The sequence below is a fragment of the Heterocephalus glaber genome, unplaced genomic scaffold (assembly GCF_053883595.1).
Source record: "Heterocephalus glaber isolate CG9 unplaced genomic scaffold, H.glaber_assembly_v1.0 deba00001615, whole genome shotgun sequence".
NCBI classification, from domain to species: Eukaryota; Metazoa; Chordata; class Mammalia; order Rodentia; family Bathyergidae; genus Heterocephalus; species Heterocephalus glaber.
Genome location: NW_028258386.1, coordinates 858,881 through 871,044, shown reverse-complemented (window position 1 = coordinate 871,044; position 12,164 = coordinate 858,881). Strand labels below are relative to the sequence as shown.

Sequence of the window (12,164 nt, the reverse complement as noted above, 5' to 3'; positions counted from 1 at the left end):
CGATGGTCAAAGTAGAGCTGCCCTACAAAGCCACTCCATAACTCATGCCTGCTTCCTGCCCTCAAGAGAGGCCATGTGACATGGAGCTCTCTACACAACACAGGCAGGCAGCAGTGACTGACTCAGTAATTTATCATCACGTTACTGAGTGTCCACCATGTGACAGGCATCATTGTAAAGGGTTACAGATACATCAGGGAAATCAGAGAGAAAGTCTCTGCTCTCACGGAGCTTAGATCCCAGTGGGAGAGGCAAATGTGTGTGCAGATAAATAAGACAATTTCAGAGAGTGATATGTGCTGGGGAGACCAAAAGACAGAATAACTCATGAGGTAGCAGGTTGCTATTTTGTCTGAGGAGATTTCCAAGAAAATCTTTTTTGGGAAAAAACTAAATTAAGTATGTTGTATCTAATACAAAGAGACAAACTATCAGCATTGTGAAGATCACGCAGTAGAGGACAGTCTTTGAATAGAGTTGAAGGAACCTTCAGTGATTTCAGTCAAGGACCCCCTCCAGTCAAGACAGCACAGCGAGTTCACACTTTGATGCATCTAGCTGCTCCAAACACAGAGCCACGGTGGGGAGGAGCACAGGACCAAAAGACACAGACAGGTTCAAAAACAAGATGAAAGCATCTAACACAGAACAGATATGCAAGCAGTAGGTGGAGCTGAAGCCACAGGCCTGCTGGGCCCTGGGCCTGGATCAGGCAGAGGCAGCCAGGACCTCCCTTTATTCTGTGAGGTCTGAAGAAACCACACTCCATAGAGGTGGGACCAGACCAGGTGGGCTGCATGGAGCGCAGGGCCCTTCCCAGAGGAAGACGCTGACACAGAGTTCCTGAAGACCCCCACCTAGGCCGTGGCTTTGTGTGCTTAAACCTAGTTAGCCAGGAGGTCTCGGATCCCGCACCAGACCATGAGTGGGCCTGGCGCCCCACTGATCCTGTTCTGCCTCCACAGTGTCCCCAGGACCACCCCAAGACAGGCTTCAGAAAGCACAGTCCAACCCGGCCCACCCTGGGTGAAGGTGTCCACAGGCTGAGAAAAGCCAGAGAGGGTAAAAAGACCACACAGAAAGTGGGGGAAACCAACCAAAAGATGAAAACCAGCCTTTCCACTCAAAATGGCCCTGAGAACCAAATCTCAAATATGCAGAGAAACGCAGTTAGAAAGACTACCAGTAAAATCAGCAACTGAGATTTGAACTCACTCCAGGTGCAACTGATTTTATGGGACAATGACAAAGGATTTTGAAAACTTTGTATTGAGTAAAAATTTAAACACAAGGCAGAAGAATACAATAAAACCCCAGATTACCAAGATTCAACACTCGGATGCCAAGGAGCTAGCTCACCTCCACCTTTAACCTCTCCTGCCAGGAGCCCTCAGATCATCTCATCTGTGCAGACCTCAGAATACTGCTCTAAAGATAAGGAGCCTTACTTTCTTAAACAGAACTACAGTGCCACTGCACATTTTTTAAATTAACATTAATTACTTAACATCATCAACTATCCAGCCAGTAGTATAATTTCTAACTGATGAAGGATTTTACATATGCTTGTTTGAGTTGCTCAAAAAGATAAAGGAGTAAATTCTGATTTATAAAACAAAGGGGATTACAAACTTTGAACAGACATACCCCCCAAAACATAAATATAAATTAAAATCTCTCAAAATAAAATGGACAGGACAAACCTTAAGCTGAGGGCAGTAGGGAGATATTAGCAAACTGAATGGGATGCAGCACAAAAATCTGAGCCAGGAATAAGCAAGGAAGACAAAGAAAAAGGAGGAAGGGAGAGCTGTGAGCCACGCAGGCAGATGGACCACCAGCACCTGTCCAAGGCCACCTCAGGAGAAGAGGACAGGAAGAGAAGGGCAGGAGGAGAGCAGAGGTCCAAGCAGGGCAAGTTAGAGACAGCAGGGTGGGGAAGGGCCAGAGGGAAGAAGACGGGGAGGGAGAAAGTGAGATATGAGGATTAAGAGAAATATGAGGGTTTGGAGAAGAGAAGGTAGCAAACAGAAATACCAGATAAAATTACAGCAACAAGTCACTCTGTTACCAAAATAAATACATGGCAGGCAGCCTCTAACACACCCTCAACAATCCCCACTCCTGGCACTCTCTCCCCTATAATCCCGCCCCTCAAGTTCAGGTGGACCTGGTAATGACCACTAATAACCACAATATGGTGAAAGTGGTGGGATATCACCTCCAAGATTTGATTTTAAAGACAGTAATTTCTGTCCCACTCACCCTCTCTCCCTGTCCCTGCTTGCTCACAGTGATGAAGCAGCTTCCGTTTTCTGGGCTACTCTATAGAGATGCCCACATGGTAATGAACTGAGGGTGCCCACCGGGCCAACAGCCAGTGAGGAACTGAGGCCTTGGTCCATCAGCCCTCCAGGAACTGGCTCCTGCCAGCAGGCACAAGGGACCTTGGACAAGGGTTCTCCCCAGGGAGCCTTCAGATGCACCAGCAGCCCTGGCAGGCACTAACTACAGCACTGCCATAGCCCATAGGGCAGGGCCCCTGACTGGGCCATGCCCAAATCCCTGACCCATGTGCACCAGGAGATAATAACTGCTCAGTGATTTAAGCCACTTAATTTTCTAATTGTTACTTAGCAATAGATAATGAATATAAAATGTAAACTGATTAAGGGGAAAAGATGATCACTTCGGATAAAAGAAAAAACTACACTATGCGCTATTTGCAAAAGAGCCAACTCCCCATACTAACAGTCTTACAGAATAACAACCAAAAAACCCTTCACTGGACATAAGTATATACTGCAATGTCTACTCTTGTACCTACATGAAAAAAAAGAAAAAGACAGAAAGTCATTAGACTTGCCATAGAGAGATAAAAAATAGAACTGGATCATCAATAACCCAGATGTTGGCATTAACACATAGGGTTAAATAATGGTGATTAATGTGTGAAAGACTCTAGCCATCATGTGAAGAGGGGGGAATTTCTACAGAGTGATGGAAACTTTCTGGTCTCCATTATTCATGATGAAAAATCAGCTATTAATCTTATTGAGGATTCCTTGGATGTCACGGGCCACTTCTCCCTTGTTACTTTCAAGATCTTTTCTTTGATTTTGCCTTTTGACAGTTTAATTACAATGTGCTTAGGTGTGGATTTCTTTCAGACCTTGTGCATAGCCCTACCTATGTAGAGTACTTCACCTAGATTTTCAGGAATATTTAGGAACATTTCAAAGACTCCTATAGACCTCTCATTCCCTAGCTTTTGTTTTTAAGCTTTCTGGTTTCCCTATTGTTTTCCTAAACTGTTAATCATCTCCTCAGGCAGCCATCACATTCAACAATTGTCTCTGGTTGTTTTTGACAAATGTCCCCAGAGAAAAGATTTGCAACAACCTACTTCCAAGTCAGGTCAAATAAAAGTTGTCTTGCAAGTGGAGTCTTCCAGGGAATCACCAGACAGGAAAAATAATGGCAATTCTCTGGAAATTTTTCTACTCCCTCCAGTGGCTAGCAGGCTACATGCTGGCATCCTAACTGTGGGTTGTTGGCTTTAGAGAAAATCATGGATCTGCAGGGATAGGGAGGGATTGGAAAAGATCAGTTAAAATGCTCCAAAACTTTGCTGTTCTTACTGAGAGTCTCCCATTTTATTTGAACAAATGTTCCTGGATTGCTGCAAGACTTGGGTCAATTTTTAGAGTTCTGAAAAGTAGATTCAGACTATTTTTGTCACCATTTTCATTTCTTTTAAGAAAGAGGAGATTTTCAGAAGTATTTCCTGCACCATCTTCACTGCTATACTAGAAATGGTGATAGTATGAAATCATGGGTTATTAGCATTCTAGACAGAGAAAACAGATGAGAAAATCAATGAACTTGGAAACAAGTCATCATCTAAATTAAAATATACAGAGACAAAATCATAAAAAATAAAATGAAGCCGGGCACTCAAGGTCTACAGAGTAATATCAAATGTCCAAAACATGCATTTAAGTGGAGTCTTAGTAGAAGAGACAAATGAAGCAAACAATGAAGAGATAAAAGACCAAGAATTCTCCAAAACAAAAGACTATATAAATTTACAGATCTGAGAAGCTCAGAAAAATTCCAAGCAGGATGCTTTTGTAAAGTTCTTAAATAATTCCTGAAGTAATGGAATATTTTTGAACACAGTCATAAACTAAAAAAATTTACAATTTCCACAGAAACCCTAAAAAGGTGAGAAAAGGGCCAAAATAAAGTCAGCAGAGGAGATCATGGAATTCTAAATACGTTGAGCTCCCCTCGCTTTCTCCCCAAAGCAAACCTGTAAGAAAGGAACAAAGAAGATGGGATAAACAGATATCAAATATCAAGAAGACAGATTTAAATCCAATCATGTCAGTAACTACATTAAATGTAAACCAACTTCACCAACTATATTAGTTCCTATTACTATTATAAAGCATTACCAAAATAGTGGCTTAAAAGAACATAAATGTACCCCTCCCAATTCTAGAGGCCAGAGAATCTATTTCCTCGCCTTTTCCAGATTTTAGAGGCTGTTCCCTGTCCCCATGCTTTGGCCTTATATCACCTTGACCTCTGCCACTCTCATCACATCTTCTTTTCTGACTCTCCTGTCTCCCTTTTTTCCCTCATAAGGACACTTAGTTACACTGATCACATCTGGACAATAAATAAAAACCTTCTCATCACATATCCTTAGTCACACCTCGTATGAGAAAACATAGTCACAAATTCCAGGGATTAGATGGATACCTGGGGCAGGGGAGTCTGCCCACCATACTTCCCACTGAAAAAGCAAAACCCTAAGTACAAGCTATAAGACAAGGGCTAAAGAAAAAGAATGGAAGATATATCATGCAAAAGCTAAGGATCAGAATGCTGGTGTAGCTACCATTTAAGGAGAATTCAATATCAAAACTATTACCAGATAAAGAGAGGCAGTTCATAATCATAAGAGACAATTATTCAAGAAATGGCGATTCTAAATGTATACACACCTGATAAAACTAAATATATAGGTTAAATTTAACAGACAAATGCAGAATATAAGCAAATCCACAATCAGAGTTGAATATCTTAACATTCTACTCTCAAAATACTGATAGAATAAGTAGACAAAAATAAAATCAATAAGGATCTGGAAGATCTGAACAGTATTATCATCCAACATGACCTAACTGACATTTAAGGAACACTACATCAAACAACTGCAGAATACACATTTTTCTTAGGTACACATGAAACAGTCACTAATGACAGACCATACCTGGACTAAGAGAAGTTTAAAAGTATAAAATCATACAAAGTATGTTCTATGATACCAAAAGTGTTAAATTAGTAATCACTAGCAGTAAGATACCCAGAAATTTCCCAAATGTTTAGAAATTAAACATATTATCAAATAACCCATAACTCCTTAACCAAGAGAAAATTAGTCCTTAGAGACTTGAAAATGACAGCGGACTTTAAAACTGCCATTAAAAATATGTCTAAATATTTATATAAACATATGATGTAACTGAATTCCTGGGAGGGGTGGTGGTAGTGGAAAACATCTGAATATCTGAAGAATAATAGATGAAAAATATCTAGATGTTTTAAAAAATTATATGTCAAGAAGTACACTAACCAATTCACCAATAAATACATGATTAATGCAATAATACTGATACAAAAATTATACATCTGATAAATTTTAAATGCACAATTTTCCTTGATTTATAAAACAAAAGCCCTACCTGAAAGAATTTCCCAGCCCAGATGGCTTCATTGACTAATTCTGTCAAATATTTAAGCAAGAAATACCATTTCTAAGTAAATTTTTTTGGCAAATAGAGGAGGGAATACATCTCAACTCATTGTAGGAAGCTACTACAATTATGATACCAAACCAGACAAGGATATTGTAACAAAAGATATTTACAGACCATTATCATTCAAGAAAAGAGATTTAAAAATCATTAACAAGTAATCGACAAATCAATTCCATCAATACATAAAAAGATAATACTCCATGATCAACCAAGACTTGTACAGACCTCCAATGCTGATTTAACATATAAGAGGCTGGAAATGTAGTTGAGTGGCAAACCGCTAGCCTAGCATGAGTGAGGCCCTGGGTTCAAGATCCCCAATACTGGGGGGGGGGGGGATCAACCAATATACTTTACCACATGAATGAATAAAAGAAGGAAGATTACATGAACACTTCAAATAGATTCAGGAAAAGCACAGGACAGATAAAACAGCCATTTATGAAAAACACTTGCAGCAGACTAGTATAACAGTAGGAAATTTCCTTAATTAAAATGTTTTAAAATCCTACGTATAATATCATACTTCTCAGTGAAATACTGAATGCTTTTCTCTACGATAGCAGGAAAAGTTTATAAGGATTTAGAATGGATGTTTGATTAATAAAATTTAAAAGACTAGCAGATTTCTAGATTATTCTCAAAATTGAATATAGTCTTTTAGAGCTGAGTAGAACATCTGCAAAAAGTATTACACTTTTTAGGTCACACCCACCAAAAAATTTTAAAAACCAAAGCTGGGTGTGGTGATGCATGCCCATAATCCCAGCACTCTGGGGAGGCTGGAGGCAGGAGGATCTCAAATTCCAGCCTAGCCTGGGTGATTTAGAAAGAATCTGCCTCAAAATAAAAGAAAAATAAAAAGTTTTTTTCTCAGCATGAAGGTCATGGGGTCAATCCCCAGTAGTAGAAAAAAAAAAAAAATCACCAAAAACAAACAAAACCAAACTATAAGAATGAACGTTCTACATTTTAAAAGTATGACAACATTAGCGAGCCATCTGAGAGGTAAATTAGTAGCTCTAAATCCATCTACTTTAAAAACTGAGAATTAAGTAAATTCCTTATTTCATGTATGAATAAAATAAGACTCATATTAAGTAATTTGCTGCAATGCAGGTCACACAGATGTAGGACAATGAAGACAGGTTCCTGACTCCAAGGTAACCAACCCTACAACATTCAGGATGACAACAGTCATCCTCTCTTAATTGTGTATTCTGATAACGTGAAATCACATGTCAATCATCAAATTGGATGCTTCTAAGACATGTACTATAACAGCCCTTCTCAAACATTTAAAGTGCATTTGAATCACTTGAGATTTTAAGAAAAGGTAGATTCAGTATTAGCAGGCCTAGGATAGGCCCAAAATTACACATTTCCAACAAATTTCCATATAATGTTGCTCTGAGTAACAAGTCACTAGATCATATCTATATAAAGATAAATGATAGTTATAACAACATCTCGAAGACCCTGTGAGATCCATGATGGGTCTAAACTACGTTCTCTACAATCCTTACTTTAGATTAATGATAGTGTGTTTGAATTTTAAAAGATAATATAGAATAAGGGCTTTCAAGTCAAAAGAATTTTAGATTTTAATACTAGATCTGTCACTTCCTACCTCAGCAAGATCAAATTCCCTAAGCCTCAGTTTCCCAATCCACCTATACTTCATGAGACTATAGTAAAGTTAATTAAGATTACTCACATAAAGCACCAAATGTAGTATCTAATAAAATGTAGTGTTTGAAAAATAATGTCTGCCAAGAATTATTTTTATAATAAAAATATTATTACTAAATATTCAATCACAAAAGAAAACATACCAAAACCATAATAGCAGATTTTTAATGTAACAAGGCAAATCTCAAAGACAAATACACACTTGCGATGATCTGAGATAATCTCTGCACTTGGAACTCATATTGAGGTGCTCTGGGATGTTGCTGTATGTCTGCTGCTGTATATCTGTGTTTATTTTTTCCCATTACACTCATTTGCCTTCCTCTTACTATTTTCACCTACAGTAACTGTCGTAGGTGTCTTTTTAAAATATGTTTTTGGATTTTTAAAATCACAGTATAACTCATTTATCATAAAACTCACTCCTTTAAAATCTGTAATTCAGTGGTTTTTTTATTCTATTCACCATGTTGTACCATCATCACCAACCCCAGAACATTTTCATCACCCTTAAAAAGAAATTCTGAGCCCATTGGCAGTCACTTCCCATTTCCCCCATAAAAGTTCCCAGCTCCTAAAAGTCCAGCAATTAACAAATGGATTAAAAAGTGTAGTATATCTACACAATGGAACACAACTCAGCCAGAAAAGGGAGTGAAGTTCTAACACATACTACAATATAAATGAACTGTGAAAAGAATATGCTAATAAGCCAGACACAACAGGCCACATACTACATGATTCTGTTTATCTGAATGTCCATATTAGGCAAATACAGAGCAACAGATAGATGATCAGCTGCCAAGAGCTGGGGAGAATATGGATTGACCACAAATGGAAAAGTTTCTATTTGAGGTGATGAAAATGTTCTAAACTTGAGTTGTGGTAATGACTGCACAACTTGGGGAATACACTAACACCATGGAATTGTATACTTTATGGGTGATGTTTTGGACTATGAATTATATATCATGAAGGTGCTAAAAATACAGAGGATCACCAAGGAAACTAATGACATTGAAGTTATCAAAATCCAAAAAAAAGAAAACCTGAGGTCAGAGGACCAGTGAGAAGGTCAACGCAGTCCTCTAGGTTAGAGATGAGTGGCGGATGTGAACTGAGGCTGGGGCACTAGGGATGGAAGTGGAGAATCCCACAGAAGCCTGACTGCTCAAATGCAAGGAAGAGGGAGGAAAACACAAGGACTTCCCCAGGTTCGGCCTGCAAAAGGGGTACCGTGTCTACCTACATTGTAATGATGACTGCGATCAGCATGACGCACACCTACAAGTCCTCTGCATACAGCTACATATGGTCAGGGAGCTGAATGGTAGTTAGCATGTGGATGTACTCACCTAAGTTACTGAATCATTGCCAGATGCCAACTTGCCATGTGTGTGTTTTGTCTTCATTCAGAAATAAGCCAAGAAACAGTGAGCTGCATGTTCATTGCTGCTTAACTGCTTGTGCACTTCCTAGATTGTCTGCTTCTGGAGGCCAGGGCCAAGCAGTGTTTGCTCCCTCCATTCACCCCAGGAAATGTGTGCTAAAGACTATAACTAATGACGGTGATCGGGGAGAAGGTTGTCACTGTTAGGAAGATGGTACCTGAGAGGGTTTACAAGCTTGGGTTCAAATTCTGGCTGTAACAATGATTCGCAAAACACTGGATGGGATGTTTAACTTCTCTGGGCCTCACTGTCCTCAGAGCACTGCCATTCGGACTTGCTGCAGTCTTGCCCTAAAGTATGGGTCCTGGGAATGCCTAGGTTTGTCTGCTCTAAGGCCTCCTTCCATGGCCCAGCTGGACAAGTGCACACCATTCTGGGGTGCAACCACAGCCTGACGGGGTGCAGGCTGTCAAGGGGCTGCAGAACTGCAGTCATTCCTTCATGGACTACCAAATGCTTCTGCCAAGGCCAGGCCCTGGACAGCAAGGAGGAGCAAAGCCACACTGACAATGTGGCTCTAGGACAAAGGCCCTGCTCCTCAGAGACCACAGAGAAATCAAGAGGGGCCAATTCTGTAGGATCACATCCCTCATTTTCCAAACCACCTACCTGTGTCAGCAAGAAGGGGCAACCCACAAATGTGCTGTGGAGAAGGCCGCTCAAAGCCGTGTCTTTGTTCCTCATCACTCCATGCACATTTCCTAAGAGTCACTGATGCCTCGCAGAAAACTTTGAAAAAACATTCTATTACAGACCATCTGCTGAGCTATCGTAGGCTCTCTCTGCAGCCCCCATTTCCTTTTATTACCACGGAGAGCGGCATGAAAATAGGTCTCATTTGAAGACGGTGTCTGCTCATGCTGCTTCCTTCCAAATCTCCACTGCCAGGCCGCCCTGCTGAGAACTGCATCCCCACCCCAACACACTGGGGCCGCAAAGTCCCTGTCAGGGAGGAATGGAGAGCAGAGGCTTCAGGTATGTGGGAACCCCAGGACAGACGGCCTCCTAGGCAACCCCAGCCTGCTCCTCTCCATGTTCTCCCAGTAAGGAAAGAACAAGAAAACAGGAGGGAGACAACAAGATATTCTTGGGGACAATCAACTCTGACTGTGTGTGACATACTTTATCCAACGTGTCTCACATCTTGGCAGCCCTCCTTCCTCTCACCACACTTAGGTATTGGTCAGGGCAGGAAGTGTCATCTTTTTTTTTTTTGGTTCCAGGGATCAAACTCGGGTCCTTGAGCTTGCAGGGCAGGTGTTGGAACCACTGAGCTAAATCCCCGGCAGGAAGTGTCATCTTGTATGACAAAAACAAGGTTCAGAGAATTCTCAGGAAACAACCAGGGGCCAAAGAGGCAGCAACCATTTATACACAGCTAATAAACAACTACTTTTCTGGGCCTTCAATTCACAAGTAACCCAATGAGGGGAGTAACTATTGCTAAGCCCATTTCAAAGGCAGGAAAAATGAGGCAAAGGGCATTTAAGTTACCCAAGGCCACACAATCAGCAAAACAGCACAGCTCAAATGTTAGAGTAATGACCTCATCTCAAGGCTACAGCAGTAAAGATCCACCTGGTATAGTTCTCCAAGCAAGACTATCTTAAGAAACCATGATCTCACCTCTACAGTTTCTAATAAAGTTCCAGGACACAGAAATGATAAGGCTGGAAATGAAACACAGAACCACTCTGCACACAATTCCCTTCAGCACTGGCCTGGGATGAACCCCAGATTTGCAGAACGTGACAGTTAACCACCAGGGACCTCTTGCCTGGTGAAGCCCCAAGTGATGGCTGTTTCTCCTAAAGAAAAGCAGGCCTTTGTCTCTGCTTGCTCCTGTCTTTATCACAGTGCTTCCCATCTGGCATTCACAGCATGCTATGTCCCTGGCCCTATGTCATGAGCGTTTGGTGCCCCTAGCCTGGAGCCGGCCTGGCCTCCACAGAGGGCCAAGCCCCAGTCTAAACCCACACACCTGGCTTGGCCAACACCTCCAGCTGCCTGCAGATGTTCTCTTTACTCTCTGCACCTCTGCACAGTCTCTTCTGCGGCCCTTTGCTCTTGCCACATAATGTCCCTGCAGCTATTTCACCCCGCTGTTGCTTCTGTTGGTCAATGAGCAGCAAAACTGCACTAAATGCGCTTGGCCCAGGACTGTTCTCTGGGATTGGGTTACTGCAAGGAATGAGACACACAAGGAGAGGGTAGAAAGATGAACACAAACTAAGGGGTGATAAGATGTCAGAGCCCAGAGAGGGGGCCAGAGAAGGCCCCTCTTAGGAGGTGACATTTGGGCTGAAAGGTACAGGACAGGTAGGGAGGCTAGAAGTATCCTGGTCCTGGGGAAGTTTATTCAAATTCAAAGGCCTCTGAGTGGCAAGAATGTGGCACATTCAAGGGACAGGGAGAATAAAACAAACAAGCATCTAGGGGTGGAGGGCATGAAGAACAGGCCAGGACCAAAGGCACAGGGCCTTGCAGGTTGTGGTGAGAGGTCTGCACTGACTACCACGAGCTGGGTGCCACTGGAGAGCTCTGAGTGGAGAGTGATACGATCTGACTTATTTATTTTTTAAATCCAGTTCATAAAAGCTGAACTGGAAGGCTGCTGCCCAGGAGGATGGCCTGATTATCTCTCTTCCCACACCGTGCACTTGCATGCGCAGGCACACAAAATATCAACTGTGGTTATGACAGCTGTAGCTACACAAAGGCGGCAAGGAAAAACCTTTGCAGAGGAAATAATATGCAATTTTCTAGCTGAACACCTTTTAAAAAGTAATGATGGAGAATAAAATCCCTGCCTGTGAGTGAGGCAGGGGCTGTCTTTAGGTGCAGGGTAACAACATGCCACTTGAAATAAGCAAGAGTCGGGCGAAGCAGAGATTTACCCTTGTATCTAAATCTGCAGGCTGAAAAGACAGGGATGCGGGAGGGAGAGAAAGGAGCCAGCAATTCAGCTCAGGGGCCTGCTGCTTCTCACTGCAGTTCCAAATGGTAAGAGTTCAGAGAAGTTGCTTAACATGACATACGATGATGACAGCTCCTTGAAGAGAATAAGGGCTTACAGACAGCCCCAGCTCTAGGTCAGAGGAAATTCGTGAGCTGAGCAGAGCAGAGCCAGACAGGTCTGAGCACAGTGCTCTCCCCTGCCCAGAGAACCACAGCAAATCCTCCCTGCATG

At 41.8% G+C, this 12,164-nt stretch overlaps 1 protein-coding gene across 15 annotated transcripts in view; it reads right to left on the bottom strand.

The window, feature by feature from the left end:
* Chchd6 (coiled-coil-helix-coiled-coil-helix domain containing 6) overlaps positions 1-12,164 on the bottom strand; it is a 251,791-nt gene that overhangs the window by 125,900 nt on the left and 113,727 nt on the right. The window lies entirely within an intron of this gene.